This window comes from Columba livia, chromosome 1 (genome assembly GCF_036013475.1).
Source record: "Columba livia isolate bColLiv1 breed racing homer chromosome 1, bColLiv1.pat.W.v2, whole genome shotgun sequence".
Taxonomy (NCBI): Eukaryota; Metazoa; Chordata; class Aves; order Columbiformes; family Columbidae; genus Columba; species Columba livia.
Window position 1 is genome coordinate 210044318 of NC_088602.1, and position 18896 is coordinate 210063213.

The 18896-nt window shown below is 47.6% G+C and overlaps 1 protein-coding gene across 2 annotated transcripts in view; it reads left to right on the top strand.

Moving 5' to 3' along the window:
* Positions 1-11207: 11207 nt before the first annotated feature.
* The window catches only part of LOC102087515 (collagen alpha-1(VII) chain), a 120510-nt gene continuing 112821 nt past the window's right edge, over positions 11208-18896 (top strand). For both annotated transcript variants that reach the window (XM_065049330.1, XM_065049331.1), the window contains exon 1: positions 11208-11345. The gene's annotated coding sequence lies outside the window, so the exon portion shown is untranslated. The remainder of the gene's footprint in view (positions 11346-18896) is intronic.

Consider the following 18896-nt stretch of genomic DNA (forward strand, 5'->3'; position numbering starts at 1 on the left):
AGATATTAAAATGTTGAACCTTACATTTTTGCTGGGTTTCGTTCTTTTGCTTTCAACCGTCATTTTGATTCGCCTCCCTTGCTGTGCAGTTTTGCTGTGGACTGGAAGACGTGGTGCTTTGCCCTGAGGTGGGACTGGCTGTCATTTCTAACATCTGGTGCCTCCAGCCCTCTCCCCTTCAAAAGCAGAACTTTGGGCAGGAATTACCCTGAAACTTGGCAGAGGAATGGTAGATTTTTGGTGGTGATGATGTGGGATGTGAGCAGTTGAGCCTGGTGTAAGTTGCTGGTGGGGATGGGGGTCCCTCAGATGTTTCCAATGGGGACCATACCCTCAGCTGGTGAAAACTTAACATCTGTTGTTTGCAATCATCATGCACCAGGCTGTGGGTGCTGGATGGAGAATGCATTAATTGCATGAATTTGAGGGAAAAAGCAGCTGCTCTCCCCATCTCACAGGGACTGGCATCTTGGTGAGTCACTTCCCAACCCTTCTCCAGGGTATATGTGAAGACAATGAGATGTATGACCCTTCCCACTGCTTCCATCTATATGTCCTAGATCAAGAGGAGACTCTGGGGTCTTGGAGTGATCAGATGTTTAATACTTTCCTTTCGGGCATGGGAATTGCAGGGGCTGCCTGCTGCTCAAATGTGTGCTTTGACAGAGAAGATAAATGGACTTGCTGAACAACATTAAATATAAAAGCCCAGGAGCTCCCCCATTTCTCCCCACATCTTCAAACAGAGATTCAAAGCTGTAATTTTAAGCTGGCCTGGGACAGGTATGGATGGAAAGGTTAAGTACCGACAGCATCTGCTGCCTGAGGGGGAAGGAGCTGATGTAAAACGTGTTCTCTGTGGATGGAGAGCCCTGGGCTGAGGTATAACACACCGGCATGTGCCTTGTTTCCAAGAAATACAATTTAAAAGGTTAAAAAACCACCATTCATAATGAGCAAAGAGGGGCAGACACTGTGCTTAGTGTGTCCTTGAAGCTAATAAGGCTAATTGCATCTTGGGCACATTAGTAAGAGTGAAACTAGCAAGGCCAGGGAAGAGATCCTTCCCCTCTATCTGGCACTTGTGAGGTGGCATTTGGAGCACGATGCCCAATTTCAGTCTCCCCAGTATGAGAAGGTTGTTGATATACTGGAGCAAGCCTGGTGGAGGTCACTGAGATGGTCAGAGGATGGAGATCATGATGCACAAGGAGATGCTTGGAGATTTGAGTCAGTTCTGCTTGGAGAAAGGATCAGACAGTTGGTGGTCCGAAGCTCCTTTCCCAACCTAAACTGTGATTTTATGATTCACTAGCACCTTGATCAGTTTGTCAGCTGTATTGCCCATCAGAGCAAGCACTGAGCTCACAGGGCCCTGTGCAGAAGATGAGCTACGTGTCTGTCTCCTCTGTTACCAACTCATTGGGCCACCTGTGTTAATCATAGAATTACAGAATCATAGAATCTTCTTGGTTGGAAAGGACCCTCAAGATCATTGAGTCCAACCATCAACCAGCCCTGGCACTGCCCCATGTCCCTGAGAACCTCATCTCTGTGTCTGTTCAACCCTCCAGGGCTGGTGACTCCAGCACTGCCCTGGGCAGCCTGTTCCAATGCCCCACAGCCCTTTGGGGAACAAATTGTTCCCAGATCCAACCTCAACCTCCCCTGGCGCAACTTGAGGCCGTTTCCTCTGCTCCTGGCGCTTGTTCCTGGGGAGCAGAGCCCGACCCCCCTGGCTCCAAGCTCCTTTCAGGCAGTTCAGAGATCAGAAGGTCTCCCCTCAGCTCCTGTTCTCCAGATGAACCCCCAGGTCCCTCAGCCGCTCCATCACACTTGTGCTCCAGCCCCTCACCAGCTCCGTTCCCTTCTCTCCACTCGCTCCAGCACCTCAAGGCCTTTCTTGGCGTGAAGGGCCCAGAACTGCCCCAGGATTGGCGGTTTGTCCTCCCCAGGTCCCAGCACAGGGACGGTCACTGCCCTGGGCCTGCTGGCCACACCAGTGCTGGTACCAGCCAGGATGCTGGTGGCCTCTTGGCCACCTGGGCACACGCTGGCTAATGGAGCATAACAGGACCTGCAGCATATCCAGTGTCCTGGGCGCCAACCATCCTTCTCTGCCTCCTAACTGAGTCTCTTATCAGCTCCCAGCCATCCAAAACTGTAACTCAGGCCACCAGAGGTGATGGGATTATCTTTAAAATCAGGCTTTTTTTAGAAATGAAAGTGGCTCTGTAACAACTCAAAGCATTAGGATCAGGAGTTTAGATGCTGCTAAGGGAAAAGTGAGAGAGTGCTGTGCGGCAGCTTTCTGAAAGGATCATTTCCATTTATTTCTTTAAAATTACCTAAGTTTGAAGTATTTTATCAGACAGGAGAGTTTGCTGGATGATGTTCTTCTTTAAGAAAAACTGAGATGTTGTGGGCTCCATACGGATGTGTTTTTTGGGCAATTCTGATTTGCAGGTGGGAAAATTTTGAAATGGCTCAACATTTGAAATTCTCCCAAGGAAAAGAGTGGGATAGCACTAGATAAAGAGGCTGTGGACACTGCTCTTGCGTGACACATGTGCACGTGTGGGAACACCGGTGATCCACTGGTGCCTTGCTGCTTTCTGCAGGACCTGTCGTATGTCACAGCAACCACATCTTTGGGGATAGTCCTTGTGGCTGCTGCTTCGTCATTAACATTCAACATCCGATGGGAAGGAATTTTTGGAAACAGGGGCTTCTCTGTCCTAATTTTAATGAATTAAAGAGAAATAGTGCCCACGACAACATGACAGATGCCTGTGGTCCATCTGGTGATGGTGACATAGGAGCCAGACCGGAGAATCCAAGCATCGCTGGGGTCAGATGCGGGGATGGGATCAGTGGCTTGAACATATAAATATTTACTGTGTTTTCAGGTTCTGGATTATCTCTCCAGGCTTCCAAAAGCTTCTGCAGGAGCGTGGAGGTCTCCCCTAATTCCTGAGGTGTAACTGAATGTCTCAGTGCCTGGTGGCTCCTCTTATGGCACTAAATGCCTGTTTTTAGGCAAAGAAACCAAACCCACTGTGTCTTAACAAGTTGTTGGACATCAGCCGAGCCTAAATAACTGTATATATTCCTGTGTGCATGATCCTGCGCTGCCCATGGCCAGTGTGATTTAAAGCAGATGAGCTCATACCTTTTCCTCTCTGCCTAAAAAATAGCATTTTTCCTCTTGCATATATACTGGTGTAGGAGCATTTTCTTGCTGAAAAGCTCCCTTTCTGTTGTGCATTTTCTTTCTTTAAACCATGGTAATTTGCTCGTGGATCTAAGCCCTTAATCTCCCCATCTGTAAAACATAACGGCTATTTAATGTTATTTTGCTTAAAATACATAGCATTTCTGCATATTTAAAGCAGATAGTATTGCAGTGCTTGCGTAGACATGGGCAGAGTCAATGGGAAGTTTTTGGCTGGATCTCTGCGCTTCATTGTCTGCCTGGCACTTATAGGCTTAACTTATAGGTACTTATAGGCTTAAGCACAGTTGAGTTCTTTGAAGGCTTTTCTTTGGTTTATTTCCTCTTTTATTCAGCAAATGGTAAAAAGGGAAGAGGCAAGTTTTGAACATGTTTTTGACTAGCTGCAAATGGCTCGAAATAAACGGCCACACGTGACTTTCTCCTATTACAAAAGCAGGACAGGCAAAATTGCTGCTGAATTGTAAGTAAAGGGTCACCCTGCTCCGCAATTACCGCGGTCCCTAATGCACTGAATTGCAAATCATATCCGTTCCTGGAGCGTAATACTATCTGGCTCTGTGTGCCAGACTCAAATGAGCTCATAGAGCAAAGCAGCCTGAGAAAACAGCTTTCAGAAGAGATGGGGGAAAATGGTCTTAATCTCCAACCTGAGCGGGAAAGTAATCAGCCTCAGTTCCTTAACTCTGCAAGGAAGAACTTTATACAACAGCGCGGGGCAAAGGTACCACTTGCAAATAGTGATGTATTAACAGCTTCGCTGCTGGGTGTTGCTGTGCTGCAGAAGGATGTTTTCAGGGAATGGTCTCCCGTTGGTTTCAGGATGGAGCAGCTTGCTGGGAACATCTACAAATGATGGATTTCCTTGCCCCGGGCTCAGAAATGTGCTTTGAAATGGCAGGTGGAAATGTATCACATGGATAAAACTTTATATATTTCAACTCTTGTGATTTTTTTCTCCAGCCAAAGTAATGTTTTTTATTAACAGCAGTATTTTGCCCAGGTTTGTCCTGCCTCCAGGACGGAGTGACCCAGACCCCACAGCAGCCCTGACAGCGACAAAGCTTCTGACCTGGGCTGCTTGTTGAAATGGGATGAGTCCAGACCTTGTTGCTGCAGTCTGGCCACACCGGTGGTTTCTGCAACCGTGATGCATAGCTGTCTCAACAGCACAAATTCACAGAATCACAGAATGGTTGGAGTTGGAAGGGACCTCTGGAGATCATCCAGTCCAACCCACCTGCTCACGCAGGGTCACCAGAGCAGATCACACAGGAAGGTGTCCAGGCGGGTTTGAATGTCTGCAGAGAAGGAGACTCCACAACCTCTCTGGGCAGCCTGGGCCGGGCTCTGGCACCTCAAAGGAAAGAAGTTTCTCCTCATGTTCAGATGGAGCCTCCTGTGCTTCAGTCTGTGCCTGTTGCCCCTCATCCTGTCGTTGGGCACCACTGAACAGAGTCTGGTCGATCCTCTGACACCCACTCCTGAATTCTCTTGAACTTCTCTTTTTTTTTGGCATTTTTCTTCCCATAGGGGCCATCTTTTCTAGGAAGACTCCACTGGGAGTATCTGGGTCCAGGACCTCTTGGTCTAAAAACCATTGTGTAGTTGGGAGAAGAGGAGACTGAGGGGTGACCTCATTCATGTTTACAGATATATAAAGGGTGAGTGTCAGGAGGATGGAGCCAGGCTCTTCTCAGTGACAACCTATGGTAGGACAAGGGGTAATGGGTACAAACTGGAACACAAAAGGTTCTACTTAAATATGAGAAGAAACTTCTTCCCAGTGAGGGTGGCAGAGCCTGGCCCAGGCTGCCCAGGGAGGTTGTGGAGTCTCCTTCTGTGCAGACATTCCAACCCGCCTGGACACCTTCCTGTGTAACCTCATCTGGGTGTTCCTGCTCCATGGGGGGATTGCACTGGATGAGCTTTCCAGGGCCCTTCCAATCCCTGTCATTCTGGGATTCTGTGATTCTGTGAGGGTGTGATTGTTGAGTTGGAAATGTGGAGCTCAGTCTGTTTCTATGTTCAGTTACCAAAATGGTTTTTTGCCACCTGCCTACCATGGCTTCTTGGTCCGTATTTCTGAATTGCAATGCAAGTCCGTACCAGTATTCCCAGTTAGCTGTGGGACTGGCAGCAACACATCCCAACCTGGAAATTAGTGATGCAGATGTGCTGCTCCTGTTTCTGGAGTCACTGTCTCTGAGTGCTACACTGTGATGATCAGAGCTATAAGGAGATTTGCCCTCCATTTCTGAATGATATGGTATAGATTTGCCTTTATTCTTCTGGACATGCATGCTTAAAGGTCCCCGGTAAAGTACAGCAAGAGCTCTTTCTGCTTTTTACAAAGAAAAGTCACTTTTCCTGCGAGATTTATGTCATCCTAAATTTGGAAGGCCTAAAAGGTACTAATGATCAAAAGGAGACACTTTGCATGATTTTAATTTATTTTTTTTTAAGTTGGAGGATAATAAAAGTGGGAACATTTAAAGTTGTTTGCAGTAGATCCTGTGCAGGGCACAGAACGAGGGTCATGCTTTGATAAGTATCAGTGTCACATACCAAACCTCTGCCTCCTTTAACTAATCTGTGCACGCCTGCCCTGATATCCCATGGTGAGTGGCTTGTGCTCGGTTTCACGCTGGAGATCAAATGTTGCTCGTTGCTACCGACTGGGGAGGGAAGTAGGTTTGGTCATATCTTCTCATTCTTTAATTGCTTTTCCAAAGAATGGAAACAATCCCCTTCTCCCAAACCACATCGCTACTTTAAGGAATAGCTGTTGTTTTCTCCCTGGCTGCTGGTTTGATCTTTTGTGTTGCTACTGGCATTTTTCTGTGCAAAATGAGCAAATCTTAGCATGGTAATAAATAACAGAAAGGGTGAAACGTTTCTGCAGGGAAAACCAGTTAAAACTGCAGCGGTAAGGAGGACCCACTTCACATAATTCCATTTATACCTCTTTGTGTGTATTTTCTTCTCTCTAAGCATTGCTCCATGTCTCACCCCTGTGTTTTTCATTAAGAGACCTTAATGTGCATCCAAAGGAAGCTAAATCATCCTTGTTCCACCCCTGGAGAAATCAAGGTCCATCAAAACAAGATGGTTTGTCCAAGCTAAGAAGTTGAGCTCTGCTTTTTCCCAGTGCTTTCCCTCCATCCCCATCCTATGTACCAGTGGAGCAGGCACCAAACTGGTACAAAACCCATAGCTCTCACAATATTCAAGGGGTTCTGGGACAGGGTGCTTGCAGTGTCATCTCCTGGTGAGGTCACTGTGAGCTCGCTATGAGGTCACTGTGAGATCTGGCAGCTCCTCAGGCTTCTCATACACTTTTTTCCAGCCTTGGTGCAAACTCTAGCACTAACACTTGGGTCATTTCCCAAAATACATGGCCTAAGGGAAGCCACCACCATCATAATTTGTCAAAGATCACTAGAGTTGTCCCATCTTCAGCACTCACATCTGCTCAGCTGTAGGCACCTGCTGCCTGTGATATACTAGCCAGTAACATCGCTTCTAGTAAGCTTAAATAATGGTTTTTTTTAAAAAAAACAGCTGGCTTTGATTGAAAAGGGTTAAAATTTACTCAAGACTGGTTAAAAGCAGCTGGGAGCAATTCCGGGTAATGACTCTCCCAGGTGCTGGTGGAAGAAGATGAGAGCTGAGATACAGCTGTCCTGGCCATGGTCAGTATAAAAGGTCTGTAACCCTCCTGCCAGATTTGTTGAGGGTATTGAGTGTCTATGAGGAAACTGGTGCTTCTTTTGCAAAAGTCCTGGGTCACTGCATGTCTCAGTGCAACCTCATGCTTTGGAGGTGATTGTCTCATTAGGCTTCATCTGGAAAGGAGTGGACTTGTTCTCCACCAGGTCAGATTTTCTCCATTTCAATGTCCCTTTGTGAAGTTTTTGGTGGTTCAAGGTGAGGATCATGTGAGAAAAAGGTTTATTTCTGTCCAGGTGCTTCTTTAAAAGTCTGATTGTGCAGAGGTGCATAGAATCACAGGATATTTTGGGTTGGAAGGGACCTTCAAAGCTCCCCCAGTTCCCCCCCTGCCATGAGCAGGGACATCTTCACCAGCTCAGGTTGCTCAGAGCACTGTCCTGGGATGTCTCCAGGGAGAGGGTGTCTACCACCGCTCTGGGCAACCTGTTTCAGCATTTTACCACCCTCAATGTAAAGAACTATGAAAGAAGTGATCAAGTCAATGTCCCAGATAGCTGAAGGTATCACAGGGGTCATTAGATGCCAGTGTGCTTTCGTTTGAGTCAAGCCCAGCATGCATGATTCTCAAATGGGTGAAGTCAGTGATGAGTTTGCAGGTGGTTTGCTCCTCATCTGGAGCCACGGCATGCCACTAGTGTCCTTGTCCTGGAGAAATATTTCTGCAGAGTTCAATGAACACAGGGTCGGGTTAAACTATGGTGGAGCTTTCTGGAGGACCATGCAGCTGGATGGAGATGTTGAGGTGCTCTAGGAAGCTGGGGAAAGGTGGTTAGAGAAGGGGATGGAGAAGCCAAAGAAATAAAGCTGTTTAGGACTTTCATGTAAGAGTGAAGTGGCTGATAGACAGGAATGAGGGGAGAGGTCTCCAGCGTGTGATGGTGAAGTGAGAAAGGCCAGCCAGGAAAACAACTGGGAGGCCAATTTTGCTTAAGAAGAAAAGCAACTCCAGTGATTTTTAGGGCTGGATTTATCAAATGAGAGCATTTATATTGAAATGGGAGTGATGAGAACCATCCAGGGAACTGTAGATCCTTGAGGCACAAGTAGTCTGAATAAGACCTTGTGTATCATCTTTATTCAAGCTCTTGATTGCCTACAGGGACTGTGTCCAGGCTCTCAGTCCCCTGAGGACACTTCTGGGTCTACACTGGCCCCATCGCTGCTTTCTAGGCCTCAGGCTAATGAAGGACAAGGGTATGACAAATAAAGCCTGGTTTCCTTTCTATAGGTTTTTTCAAGGCAAGAGGTGGTCAGGGATAAGAGAACACTGCTGAAGCTTTCCCAGCTTTTATCTGATGAAACGTGTGTGGATGCCAAGATATTTGGCTAAATATTAAGCCTGAACTTTACAAAATGGAAAGTCTTTCCTCTGCAGAAATGGTTGGCATCAAGGCAACTGATGATTGCACATGAATGATCCTCTTTGTTTGCCTTCCCTTACTCTCACTCGTTTGCTTTAAGATATTGCTGATTGCTCGAGTTGCTGAGAAGCCTCTCTTGGAAATCTACCAAGTAAGCTTCAGCACAGTTTGTTTTTATGATTTGCATTTGGCCTGGGTTTAGTATTTTTCTTTTTATTTTTTTTTTTTTTTTTTGACAATTAAAGAACCAATTTCATTCTTCACCCCTATCCTTTTGATGGAAGCTGTTTGGCTCTAGGGTTTGGTAACAATAATTGCCACTGTTCAGCTCCAGGTGTTCACATCACTCCAATCTACTGTTGAACAACCCAATGTGAACCTACCATTTGTCCCGAGACCAGTTCCTTGGGGAAAGGTCACCCATCACATGAAGGAGCTTATGGGCTAAATAGGCTTCATCTCAACATCACAAAGACTGAGCCAGAGATGCTGGACATCCTTGGTTTCTTCTAATTTCTCAGGGTGGTCCTCTTTGTGGGTTAGGACAGAGGACCTGAGCTAGTGCCAAACAAATTAAGGTTGAGAATGAGAAAACTCAGTTGCCCTGGTGCAGTGCTGGGGTTATTAACCCACCTTAGCATCTATACATTGCACACAGGTCAATCAGGTGGTAGAAGTTCGGGAGCTCCTTCCTTAGCCTTGTTGTGCTTGAACACAAAACACGTTACAGGTACAATCCCCAAGACTAGTTGAAGCCAGTGTGAGTGTGAGTTACTAGAAAACTGCTGATCTCAAGATCTGGACACATAGGACATCCAGCCTTATTGGCACGGTGATTCTTCGTACAGGTTGTAGATAAGACTGACCTCCATCACACTGCAAACTGCCTTATTTTTAGTGATCCTGGAGATAACAAAGGGTGAGAGAGCCCAGCCAGTTTCTCCTTGCATTTCTACTGAACAACAAGGAGCCAAATATGCTCAGGACAAACCCTGATGGACCCAGATGAAAACCACAAATTGGTGGTGTGACCCCAATTTTGACACCTCCAAATGGCAATCAGAGCCCTGCTGGTGCTGGAAATGCATCTGAGCTGCATGGCACAAACATCTCCTGATTGCCCCACTCCTGGGGCTGTGAATAGATTTAATTGCTCAATGCAGATACAATTGCAATTAAGCCTATTCAGCCTGATAACGAGGCATTGAGGGATTTAGGAGTTTTATATGGTTCAATTAGATTCGATTGTTAAGCCTGAGCTTTATGGGGTGCTCGTCTGAAGTCTTCGATCTGCAGGCAATCCTACTGCTTAAAACTGCAGCATAATCCTGGAGAGCTTTGGGTTATGTAGGGAAAAAAATGTAAGTTCATATGGCATGAAATAGTTAATTCCTGGGATGTTTTCCTGGAGTGGGGAAACATCAGCTTAAGTGTTTTCCCTGCGGGCTTAAGCTGATGCAGAGCGATAGGAAGAGCTGCACTGCACCTATCCTTTACCTTTAAACCTGTGCCTAAACACCTGGAAACAGGGCTGATTAATAATTCCAATGTCTTTTAGCAGCCCTTTGAGACTACTGGTATTTATTAATGGGGCTGTGATGGTGCCTTAAGCTGTAATGAAATGTGGAGCCCAGAGGACACTTTGTTCACCCTGGGGCCTCTTGTCTTCCACTCTTCCTTTATGTCTTTGACCTTTATGGCCTGTTTATCTCTTAGCCAGAGGATCACTGGCTGCAGGGATGGTTGGGACCTACCATGGTGAGACCTCCTCTTTGGTCTAGAGTTCCCAGCACTGCAAAATAACCATCGGTGTGGGGAGGAGACGCAGGTGATCCCCCACTTCAAGCAGCAAAACCATTTGTAGTTTGGGGTGTGGGGTCCCTGGTTCTTCTCTTTAATGTCTCCTGCACCAAAATCTCCGCTGTTTGTGTGATGTAAGTTCTAGGGGTGGCTGGAGGGGGGTTTCACCCCACTGCTGGGCTGCCATAGGGTGCAGCTCCTCTGGCTTTGATGGGTGCAGGACGTGGTTGGAGCTGGGGTGTCCCTGTGCTCCCCATGAGGGTGGGATGTCAGATGTGCTCCTGCAACCCAGTTTGGGGCTGATCTTCTTCCCAGTAGCAAGGGGCCTCATCCTCCAGTATCTCATCCCATTCCCAGCCATGCAAAAAGAATCTGCCTGTCTCACCTCGTGGTTGTCTCCCCATCCCCATGCCCAGGACACAAAAGTGCCACTTGTGGCCCTTTTAGGGTCATTTCCCAGATGTTTGAACCCAGAGATGGGACACCAACGGCACCTGCCTTCCCTGTGCCTCAGTTTCTCATTGCAATTAAGCAATGCTGATGTCTTCCATCTAAGAGACCTTCTCTTGGAAAGCTCTCTGCTGTTATGAGATAAGACAAATAAAGAGCAATTGCATTTTTGTTTGGAATGTCTTGACTCATGCATCTCCATACCCTCCAGCACCCACACGATCATGTCAGACCCCTGTATTTGAACCATAAATTAGTTTTGTACCCCATTTCTGGCGTTCCCCTTCCTCTCCAGGGGCTGATAACCAGCCTGAACCCTTTGCCCCCCTGGACAGAGAGACTTTCTCTCCCCACTCCCAATCTTTTCCCTAAGCCGGCCCCTTGCTTTGCAAACATCCCAGTTATTTTATTATTATTTTATGCCCACAAGGTAAAGATTATATTATTATTATTATTATTATTATTATTATTTTCCTTTTCTCCCCCCCTCTTCACTCCCACATTCCTACCAAAAGCATGTGGGGTGGCATCCCCATCCCATCCTCCCCTCCACTGCCTCGGTCCCAGCTGCTGGCCCGCGGAGAAGGAGTTGGAGGTGGAAGGGGGGGAGATGACTGGAGCAGCCCCTCCTCCTGCCTCATAACTACTTCTTCCAAGCATTCCAGGAGTTTTACTGCAGCCCAGCTGACACAGCCACCCATTTCTGGGGCCGTCGGACCTTCTTGCCCCACCAGGAGAAGCCAACATGCAGTAACTTCGCCCAGGTAAGCAGCACCGGCTATCTGTAGCCGTCTGTCTGTCCAGATATCGGGTTTTGTATGCTCCGTTGTGTGGTGGTGTTTTTTTCCCCCACTCTCACCATTCTCAGGTTGCAGTTGAATGAACTGCAGTGCGAAAGATATAAAAACAGTCTGGGGAGGATGAGGAGGGGGCAGCGCCTGGGGCTGCAAATCGCATCCCAGCTTCTCTGTGCCTTGCACAAGCAAACCCCTCGCTGCTGCCTCAGAAGTGCCTGAGATGCCCAAAGCCTCTTCAAAATCTCTATTTTTGGGGTGACTTTGTGCTTCTCGTCATGGGAGGTGGCTCAGGGGCATCAGCTGGTCTCAGAGGCACGGAGAAGCTGTGAAAAAGTGCTGTGGCATGCAGCACATGGTGGGTTGTTTTAGGGGTTTTGGAGGATTTCTGGGAGGAAATGTGTTCCTGTTGCCTCCTTTGATACACCCAGGAGGTCCAAGCATTGCAATAGGCAGAATCTGGCCCAAATAACCTTCCCACCGGTGGAATAAGGAGCTATATTTTCCTTCTAATCTCAGCTGGATTGTGAGAGGTGGATGTTTATAAAATAGCAAGTGCTGAAAGCAACTCCTGGGTCAAAGCTATAACAACAACGGAGCAGATCCCACCCCCTGGGACTGGTTTTAACTCCAGATAAAATGAATATTACAGTGAGTTATGGGAGAAGCAGCAGAAAGGGTTGGTCTGTGTTCATTCCGAATTGGGGAAGTTGAATGATTTCAAGGGGAAAAGTTACATATTGAGGGCTGGATTCTGCTGGGCCGGGCTGGGTTGCAAAGGTTGTAGCGTTGCAATGAATGTGTTGACTGTACAAACCAGAGACATGCAGCTCTGAGTTATGGATCTGCTCCTTTCCCGACCCCACAACAATTCACACAGCCCAGGTTTTTCCTGCTTCAATAGCACCCATGGTTATGGTGATTGAGGTCCTTCAGCATCAGTCCACCCATTCTTATTACCCTTGTAGATGCTGAAATGGTGTCTCACAGCTAACAGTGGTGCTTAGCAATTTTGTTTGGCTGCTATCCATCATAGGCCCAAAATATTGTAATTTCTGCTTGCAATCAAGAATTACAAGTACGTGCCTTTCTCCTGGGGAGATAAGAAAATTAGCCACCAAGCAGATGATTCGTGGGGTGACTGAAAAGTCTTTGTGGCTCTAACAAGGAGGCTGGTTTGTAGGATGGAGTCTGCAGAAATTGCCCTGTACATTGTGATATTACATGTGTCAGGAGGAGCAGAAAGGGGACGGTTGATGCTATTTGGGGTCCCCAATGCTTCTTCAGTGGTGGCCCCATCTGCAGACATCTCCAGTGCCATGAGTAGCATCAGGTCAGGTTGTGCATGTGGAGATGTATTGGGTCAGGAGGTGCCTGTGGTTATGTTTTAAGGTTTGGGACATGAATATGGGAACATGTCCTCACCTGCATGTCCTGGCACTGTCCTCAGCCTGGCTGAGGGTGGAATATGGTGCAGGACTGGGAATGGTTGGGGTGATGTTTCTTCTCCAGACTCTGAACAGCAGCTGCTCAGGGGTTTCTCACCAGAGCAGTTCTCAGTTCTCTCTGGCCTTAAATATTGCGTTGGGGCTCATGACTGAAAGAAGGTTTGGTTTATGTGTGTGAAAGCTTGTCGTCTTTTTCCACCTAGCTTTTCCAAGCTTGGCTTAGCTCAGATTTCAGATCTTTCTGTCCCAAATAGTGCCTCACCGCCAGGTTTGTTCCTCTGGCCCTGCTCTTTCCAAATAAAGGACAAGGGAAAGAGGAGAAATGTAGGAGGACATCTCCAACTCGCTTGCCTGGCCATGTAGACTCCTGGCCAAGGCTGCATACAGAAGTTCACCCTGTCACCACCCAAGGCTTTGCAGCCATGGTGGGGAGCAGAACTGGAGCCAGAGCAAAGATATAATTCAGGGATTTTTCAGGTCTGTGCTCTGGAAAAAGGACTTTTCCTGTAGCTGGCAGGGACCAGGGCTGTTCAAACTGCCAGCACGGGTCTGTCTGAATGGGAAAGCCCGCTGGGGAAGCGAGGAAAGGATGGATGAGTGTAGCTGCGGCGTGCGACTGTTTGCTGGGATGAGGGATGTTTCCAGCTTGCTGCGGTGACTGGGAGGTGGTGCAGGTGCTGGTGAAAGGTGGGCAATGTGTTCTTCTCAGGCCTCACGTTCGAGTGGAAGGAAGACAATATCAAAAATTATGTAAAAAGTGAGAGATTTGGGTTCAAATCCTCCCATGGACCCTGTCTGTTGGCTGCTGAGGGCTCCAGCTTGGGGACTGGGTGCTCTTGCCATGCCTAGGGGAAGATGCTCTTGCCTTGGCTGGGGACTGGGTGCCCCTGACTCAGCCTCTCCAGTTCTCTGCCCATAAATCCTCCTTCCCCTGTGTCTTGAGGGAGCACTGACCTAGCAGTTACTCCTGGGAGAGTGTGAGAAATCGAGAGAAACATCCAAAATGGGTCTAGCTGCATCTATGGGAGTTTTTGTGGGAGCATCCTGGGGTGCCCCAGTGGAGTGAGTGATGGAAGTGGGCCAGGGTCACCAAGGCATCCTGGGGTAGGGGCCAAGTTGTGACCTTGTGCGACAGATAAGTGCTTTCTGGGAAGGTTTTACTGCTGTTTGTGCAACTTGCTCATCAGCACCTCATCAACTGGTTTTGTTTGTACGGTCAGTCCATGAAAGCCCAACCCATCTGGATGGGTACGGGGAGCCAGTTCTGTTGTCCTTAACCATTAACAGTTTATGGTGGGTATAAGCTACAATTGCACCAGATGGCAAGTTTGTAAAGAGTTTTTTTAAAAAGGCATATAGGAAAATGGCAAATTATAGCAGTGCTGTCTGTTTAGGGAGGTGTCTGTCTGTCACAACACACTTGCATTAATACCCCAGCAACTCAGCCAAGTGCTGCACAAGAGACCTGGGAGACAAAAAGAGTCAAAAATCAGGGTGCTTACCTAATTGTACCATCTCAGCAGCCTGCAAAAGCCAGGGGAAGATGGGAAGGTGTGTTTGGGAAAGTGCGTTTGGGAAGGGTTTCACTTGTTCAATAGAAACTAAGGCTGAGCTTTATGGTGGCACCAACCCTTTCAGTAGGGAGTGTCAACACAAGAAGGCAGCCAGAATTAGCATCAGGGAATCCTAGAACAGTTCAGGTTGAAGGGACCTTCACAGCTCATCCAGTGCCACCCCTGCCATGAGCAGGGACATCTTCACCAGCTCAGGTTGCTCAGAGCCCCGTCCAGCCTGGCCTGGGATGTCTCCAGGGATGTCTCATCCACCACCTCTCTGCCCAACCTGGGCCAGGCTCTCACCACCATCAGGGTCAACAATTTCTTCCTTGTGTCCAGCCTGAATCTCCCTCCTTTAGCTTAAAACCATCACCCCTTGTCCTATCATGACAGGCCCTGCTCCAAAGTCGGTCCCCATCTTTCTTAATGGGACCCTTTTAAGTCTGGAAAGGCCACAATGAGGTGTCCCCAGAGCCTTCTCTTCCTCAGGCTGAACACCCCAACTCTCTCAGACTGTCCACATAGGAAAGATCAGGATCATGTCAAGAGACTACAGGGGATATTTAGGGCCTATCATCATTATAGGAGGCTTTGTACAAATGTACCTCTTAGGGGTCATCTTTGATGGCAGGCTTGTGGTACCTCATTGAGGTTGACTCCTGACCAGCATGGGGGACATAGGGTGTAGGTCCTGGGGGATCTCTGTGGGGTTGCAGGGGGTTGGAGGAGCAGATGGCCAGGATCAGGCTTCCCACAGAGGGTTCTGAGCAGGGGATGGATGTTTGCAATTCCCATGCACCAGCCTTTCTTCCCTTACTTGCTCCTGCCATGCTCAGCCATGGTCCTTGTTCCAACAAAAGTCAAGTAAATCAGCTGGAGGTAGTGAAATGGCATCTCCCCATAGACAACAGGGATCTGCTTGGAGAATTTATCCTGCCATGAAACCAAGAGGCTCCCAGGGGATCCGGCCTTCAGGCTGTCATCTTTTGTTTCCTTTGTCCCGGCTCCCTTAGTCATTCCAAGGAGCACTTTGCAATGTGAATAACCTCTTGGAAAAGATCCAGCCTGAGTGTGAGTAACCTGAGAAATGCAGTCCTGGCTGCCAGCCAAGCAGTCAACCAGTCAACCCCTTCATCAATTGACTTCTTAAGCTTCTTTTTTTCTTCTTTCTTTTTTTTTTTTTTTTCCCCACCCCCACCACCATCTATTGATTCTCCTTGTCTGTAACATCCACCTGGAAATGTTGCCTTTGACTCTGCCGATACATAATCCCATGGCACAGACCTTTCACCTCCATTATGGGAAGACAGATTAACAAGCATCATTTTGTGAATGCCCCAGATTACAGTAGGGTGAAGAAACTGCAATTATCCTTAAAACTATGATACCTGTTTGGTGGGTGTCTTCATGCCACACATGGGATGTCTTGCGGGGTGGTTCATTTCAAAGCTCAGAATGAAAGTGTACAGAGGTGGCAAAATGTTGAAGTTGGTTTCAAGGCGTTCCCTGTTTCTGGGATTGTACCGACTGACTGATGGTTATTACTTGCCTCCTTCAGCTTTTTTGCTTTCAAGTGTATTATTCATTTTTTTTAAAGTAGGATTCTCATTGTGATGCTTCTCAGCTGGCACGTGCCCAGGTGATGCTATCAAAGGCTGTATTAGGATCAGAAACCCAGTGGGGAGGCTGCTGGGGTTGAAGCAGAGCCCATTCATTTCATGTAGACCTCTGATTAGCAGTGATTTCCAGCAAAACCCTCCTTCAGAGTTATCCACCCCAAACCTTCAGTGTGCTTTTGGTGTTTTTTAAATGAAAGAGAGATTGGGGGTGGGCAGCAAACCTGCCTTTGCTTTTTGCAACAGTTACATGAGCGAAAACATCAATCCCCCCAAAACTGGGTATCTTGGAGGGGAGGCAAGAGATTGGCTGGAGCTGATCTTCACAACCACTATCCAACTGTAACTTTCTGCTTGGAAAAGTTTCTAAATTTAGCTAAGAAGGTATTTTTACTACTGTTAATGTGAAAACCTGATGTGTAGGGAATCACCGTGGCACAGGGGAAAAGAGAGGAGGGTCTATCTTTTGTTTCCAGGACTTGTGAAGTATTTTTCTGCTTTTCTCCGTGGTGCTTCTAAGCTAAAATGTTCCATCCAATGTTCCTAGATGGTGCTTGGGTAGTTTCTGCAGGAGGTGGAAGATGGCAAAACCAGCCCAAATTGGACATGATTTTGCAAGTTGTATCATACTAGAGGAAGAAGTGTCACCTGCTGGTTATCTCCAGCTACTTGTCACCTTTTCATCAGTGTTGCTGCCCTCTCCCTAGTGGGAAATGGCCAAAAACCCAAGGAGGTCTCTCGTCTATGAAGCTTTGCCCTTAATTGGCTGTTTCCATCAGATTTGAGCAAATCCTAGCCTGTGCTTGGCTCTGTGTTGTGTTACCCCCATGTGAACAACTGCAAGAGTTGTGGAGGAGGATATTGGAGCTGTGCTGGGGCCTGAAGGATGTGGAAAAGGTGGGGTAGCAACCTGCCAATGCCACATCTCCTACCTCCCAGGAGACTCAGAGCCAACTCTTGCTATGTTCTCAGGAGACCTACTGAGATGTTAATCCAGCTCCTTTTATACATGCTCCATGTCTCTCCACCACATTTCCTGGGGAAACAACAACTCTGGGGTCCAAACCTCAAATTGGTGGGACTGGTTGGCCAGTAGCTCTTGTGGGACACTGTGTTTGAACAAGCCAGGCACGTTCAGGTGGGTGCTGAGGCAGAAAATAGGCTTCCTCCAGCTCTCACTTCATCTTCTTTTATTGAGCAGCCTCACAAGATTTACCCCCTTCCTCTCCCCATCATCTCTGTTAAACATTACTACACAGTGCAACCACTTTAAATCAGGAAATCAATGCTATTTATTAAAAAAAAAGGGGCCCAACAAAACACTTTCTCAAAGCTCTTGCTCTGAGAGGATGGGGGGGAACTATTTACCCATTCTGCAAGGAGCAGCAGTTTCTCATGATTGCTGACACTGCTGTTTAAACAGCTCCACGCTGCAGTGTGTGGGTAAAAATGCTCCATGGAAAATGGTTTCTTGCTTTAAAATTCTTCCGTTTCATGGCAGAATTGCCTGCAGCTGAGAGGGAGGTCTTCCAGGAGAACAAGGTGAATCAATGCACCTTTAGAAGTGGAGTGGAGCTGCAGGTCTGAGGATGTGGTGTTTTCTCCTCCAAGGAGGTCATTTGCCACCAGAGCTGTCACCCCTTTCTTCTAATGCCATCATGGCACCACCAGCTTCTGCTGTGTGGGTGTCTGCATTAGGTACACCCTAACCCATAGAATCACAGAATGGTTTGGGTTGAAGGGGCCTTAAAGCTCATCCAGTCCAACCCCCTGCCATGAGCAGGGACATCTTCAGCAGCTCAGGTTGCTCAGAGCCCCGTCCAGCCTGGCCTGGGATGTCTCCAGGGATGGTTCATCCACCACCTCTCTGGCCAACCTGGGCCAGTATTTTACCACCCTCATGTCCAGCCTGAATCTCCCTTCTTTTAGTTTAAAACCATCACCACTTGTCCTATCACAACAGGCCCTGCTCAAAAGTCTGTCCCCATCTTTCTTCTCAGCCCCTTTTAAATACAGAAAGGCCACAATAGAGTCTCCCTGGAGCTTCTCTTCTCCAGGCAGAACAACCCATGCTCTTCTGTCTCCCTTCTTGGACTTTTACTTTGGTCACACCTTGACCCAGGATGGTGCTGGATCAGAATTCAAGCTTTGGTCTAAAAAGCACAAAGCCAAATTCAGCTACCTGGGGCATGAAGGGATGATTGTTACATGGGTGTAATCACATTTAACCCCTCATGGAGAGCACTGCAACCAGAATGCTATGAGGGTCTGTGGTCATCTTTGCTGTGCAGGGACCATTGCACTTTCTTTGCCAAATCTGAATGATGGCTGAATGTCAGGGACCTGGTATGGCTCTTTGGAGAGCTCAGCTTCCTTCCCCTCTTCTGTCCAACCTACTAGCCCTGGGCAAGCTGGTAATGGGCAAAACAGGGCTGTGTGTTACCCAGATGTTACGAAAAAATTCTTCCTGGAAAGCGTTGTTGGGCATTGGAACAGGCTGCCCAGGGCAGTGCTGGAGTCACCATCCCTGGAGGGGTTTAAAACATGTGGAGATGAGGTTCTTAGGAACATGGCTTAGAGATGGACCCAATACATGGCAGTGTTGGGTTAACGGTTGGACTCTATGACCCTGAGGGTCTTTTCCAACTAAAATGATTCCATGATTCTATGATTTTATGTACTGGGCAGGGATGTGAGGGGTCCTGGTGGACAGAGGTGCCTTGGGTGTTTAACATCTATTGCTGCAGAGCTTGCAGGTTGTTTTGGGGGGCAAACAACAATCACTTCTCAGCAGCCACTTCTAGTAGATGGTCTGATGTTGGTGATCTTAGGAACCAGATCCACCCAACCATGCACCCATCCTGACTTTTTGGAGAGCCCAGTGCTGGGATCAAGGCAATC